The 4461-nt window shown below is 46.9% G+C and overlaps 1 long non-coding RNA gene across 3 annotated transcripts in view; it reads left to right on the forward strand.

Annotated features, from left to right (window-relative positions):
- The window catches only part of LOC129543665 (uncharacterized), a 49964-nt gene that overhangs the window by 20227 nt on the left and 25276 nt on the right, over positions 1-4461 (forward strand). The window lies entirely within an intron of this gene.

Here is a 4461-nt window from a genome sequence, read left to right on the forward strand (position 1 = left end):
CTGTACCAAAAGTCCCTTAGACCAGGTGGCTCGGGATCAGCAGACGCTTATTTCTCATAGTTCTGCAGCCTCGTCCAAGATCAAGGTGCCGTCATGGTCTGCACCCCGGCTCACTAATGGCTGTCTTCTCCCACGTCCTTCCATGATAGTGGTACCAAAAGTCGTGGGGTCCGACTGCTCGCAGCCCCAAAGCCAATAAGCAGACCAGGTTGGTAGAAAGGAAAGTTAGCTTCATTTCAGATGCTGGCAGCTGAGATGGGGAGGGAAGACATCTCTCCAAAGTAGACTCCTCCGCTCGCAGGCAGGGCTGAGAGCTTCATAGGTTGAGGAGGGGGCTACTCGCAGAAACAGCACACTCGGCTCTGACAGTCATCTTCACATTGGCCCTCAGTGGTCTGACTTGCGTCATCTTGAGTGCTTTAGACACAGTAAATTTTTAGTTTCAGGGTCGATTTGTTTCCATTTCTTTGAGGACAATTCTTGGAACTGTGACAGCTTATATCTTGGTTATAGTCTGGTCATCATGTAGTTAACTTCTCCGCCTGGGGTGGCTCTTGGGATTTATAAGACAGTTCACGGGATGTGATGGCTCAGTTGATAAAGAATCCACCCGCAAGGCAGGAGACCCTGGTTCAATTCCTGGGTTGGGAAGATCCCCTGGAGAAGGGAAAGGCTACCTACTCCAGTATTCTGGCCTGAAGAATCCCATGGACTGTATAGTCCAAGGGGTTGCAAAGAGCTGGACATGACAGAGCAACTTTCACAGGATATGGCTCAGAATATTATCTATAGCTCTTGAGAGGGAACTAAATGTTCTTAATGATGCATGATGACTGCATTATTATTATTTGATCTCCTTTGACTGCTTTCCTTTGTTTCGGCATGTCTTCATTTCTCTGATTAAACTTATTCTTTGGCTAAAATTTTCCACAGACAAAAGGCTGGCCGAGTCCATGGCTGGGCATGGCGGTGGAAAGGACCTGCTCCGCTGTGGTAGAAGTGGCGAACAGGCTGTCTGGGGTCTCACTTGTGAGGCCCTCACCCTTACGACGTAACCGTCCCTGAAGGTCCCTCTTGTTCCGGAAGTTAGGATTTCAGCGTCTGACTTTTGGAGGGCCACACGTTTAGTCCGTTTCAGGGACCGTCCAAACGCCACCGAGCCCCACGTTGTAGGCGTTTCCCTGCTGAAACCAGAGTCACTGTCAGCCCGGGGCGCGGGACGCGGTTCCGCGCTGAGCCACTAAAGGCGGGTTTTCAGGGACCTCCGACCTGCGGCCTCGGCTCACTTCCTGTTGCTTCCTCATCCTTTTCCTGATGTGAATTGTCTGCGAAAAGTGCCCCACGGTCGTGCACTGATGTCGCAGGGTCCTTCCAAACCCCCTGCAGGAAGTGTCTACAACTCTTCTACAATAACATGCATTTAAAGCGTTTAAGTGCCCAGCGCCAGCGGGGGCCCCGGTAAGCCGTCTCAGTGATAAAGCATGTACTCACTCACTTTGTTTTTTCTTTTCTTGCCCCTGCATTCTTAGCGGATTTGCTTCGTTGCTACCATCATGCCTGCTGGTTTCTTCCTTTTATTACATTGTAGAAGGAATCCTGCTAGACACAGGGTTCCCTGAGTGACTGCGTCACACACTGAGAATCAGCTGGGCAAGTGTGTTTGAAGTGTGTGCGTGAGTGTGAGTCTGTGGGGCTGTGCATGTCGGTGGAAGGACGAGAAACCGGGGGCAGTGGAAGAATGAAGAGCGAAATGACTGGAAGGTGGCTGTGCATTGATTCGCTCCTGGTGAACGAGACGGGCTCAGCCAAAGGTGTGGCTTCAATTTGTTAGGAGCCCTGCTTCCTTTCTGCCTGCTTCCCCCGCTCTCTCATCCCTTCTCAGATCATTTTTATGCTTGCCTCCCCAGTCAAAGCCTATGCTCAAAACATTTATTCACATTAAGGTGCAAATAATAGGTGTTATTGTTGTTCAGTTGGTAAATCATGTCCGACTCTTTGTGACCCCACGAACTGCAGCACACCAGTCTTCTCTGCCCTCCGCTATCTCCCGGAGCATGCTCAGACTCATGTCCATCGAGTCGGTGACGCCATCCAACCATCTCATCCTCTGTTGCCCCCTTCTCCTCCTGCCTTCAGTCCTTCCCAGCATCAGGGTCTTTCAATGAGTCAGCTCTTCACATCAGGTGGCCAAAGTATTAAAGTTTCAGCTTCATCATCAGTCCTTCCAATGAATATTCAAGGTTGGTTTCCTTTAGGATAATAGACACCAGGTCAAATGAGAGTAATTTTAAAATTGTTTCCTCTTTAAATTAGATAATGTTTAGACTATAAGTGAAAGTCACTGAGTTGTGTCAGACTTTTTGTGACCCCATGGACTCTAGAGTCCATGGAATTTTCCAGGCCAGACCACTGAAGCCTTCTCCTCCTCCAGGGAACCTTCCCAACCCAGGGATCGAACCCAGGTCTCCCACTTTGCAGGACTATAAACATGATGCTAAATCGTGGAGTATCAATTACAGGATTGTTTAAGAAGGATTGTTAAGCCTTTGCGGATCCTGTAGAATACTAACTATGGCATACCTGACTCTACGTAAAGATTAGGTCACCTTTGACAGAGAGGGATTTAATAAAAAATGAAAAAAGTGAAAATTAAGGCAAATATTTATTCTTGAATGCAGTAGCTCAGGAAACTAGAAAACTAATGTTCTTGAATTAGGTTAATATTCCCTCCATTTCCTGTTTACCACTCAAATAAAGTTCTTTAAAATTCTGAATCACTTACTTAAAGTTTAATTGATTTGGACTCAGCCAGCAGATTATCTATTATCTCTTCCAAAAATTGAGTCTGCTAAAGTTCCTTGATGGTCTATATACAAAAAGCACCTAACCACTTCCTGTGGAGGATACAAAACGAACACACAAATACCTTCCTTACAGGATTCTTTTAATAATTAGGTTACTAACAGTCTATGTAAGGTGCTTAGAATTTAGTACAAAATAATACAAAATAAACAGTCCACAGGTGGTTACTATCCTGTTGCTTCATCATTATTCCCGCTCAGACACACTCTGCCTGTTTGACTTTGAACAAATTAATACGTTTCACTGTGCTTCATTCACTTTCCTTTTTAGGAGAATGAAGATAATAAATAGGTATAGCACCTACTTTACAAGTCGGTTATGAGTCTTAGCTAAGAAAATACTTGTAGCCCCGCTTTGAAAGCTATGACATCCGAAACAAACATAAGGAAGTCTCATTCAGCTGTTAGAGGAATGAGAGCTCAGTCCCCAGTGAGTGGAAGAATCGCGTGCTCCTGTTATGTCTCCTATTACCTAGAAGAGGCTTGGGAGAGGCCTTTTGAGCATCTCTGCTGGACTGTCCACTGCCAGAGGCATACCTTTAGTTCTTGGTTTGATGGGGTATATGGGATGTTAGAGGGAAAGGTTGAAATTGCTCTAAATTCTCACCTCTGCTTGTTCATTCATTCAAACTTTATTTCTTGGTAGATGAGAGGGGTGGGGGTGGGAGGGAGAGAGAGACTATTGTGCTGACCTTCTGATTCTTCTGAGTCTCAAACCAAGAGCATCTCCAACAGCAGAGCAAGGTGGGGTGGCGCATGTGCCCGGGAGACGTCTGGGTCACACAGCGACCCCAGACCTCAGATCTCAGACCGTAGCTGCTGCCTCGGAGAGACTGCGGCACTGGGCTCCCGTAGGCATCGCAGATATTGTCCACAAGAGCGCTTGGAAGGGTTAATGGTTGGCTGAGCTCCTGCACCTGTGAGACGGCTGTGGCGCGCTGTGTCGAAAGCGTTGCATAACGAGCCTTCGGTTCACTAACATGCACATGTTCTTATAATCTATCTAAGGGAATTGAACTCCCTTATTAAAACAAAGTGCAGACTCTCCAAAGCTCTAGTCCTCACAGAGGACTGCCCAGGTAAGACAAGGTATTTAGGCCAAGTGCATCCATCTCTTTTGGTCTTAAATTTTATCTATCCCATGGGTTTGCTGTCTTTAATTACTGTGGCCACCACTGCATAAACTTCATTTCTAAAACTCTGTCCCAAATGTAAACAAAATCATTCTTCTAAGTTCGTACATTTTGAGGACTAGAATCTCCTAAAGGACTCTACTTGATGCCCTAAAGAATAAGGAGGGAGTAGACAGGAAATTGGAGGGACTGATGCTAAAGCTGAAACTCCAATACTTTGGCCACCTCATGAGACGAGTTGACTCACTGGAAAAGACTCTGATGCTGGGAAAGGTTGGGGGCGGGAGGAGAAGGGGACGACGGAGAATGAGATGGCTGGATGGCATCACCGACTCTGTGGACATGAGTTTGAGTGTACTCCGGGAGTTGGTGATGGACAGGGAGGCCTGGCGTGCTGTGATTCATGGGGTCGCGGAGAGTCGGACACGACTGAGCGACTGAACTGAACTGAACTGAACTGAGACAGG

Source organism: Moschus berezovskii, chromosome 23 (assembly GCF_049115385.1).
Source record: "Moschus berezovskii isolate FMDL1 chromosome 23, NW_MosBer_1.0, whole genome shotgun sequence".
Classification (NCBI taxonomy): Eukaryota; Metazoa; Chordata; class Mammalia; order Artiodactyla; family Moschidae; genus Moschus; species Moschus berezovskii.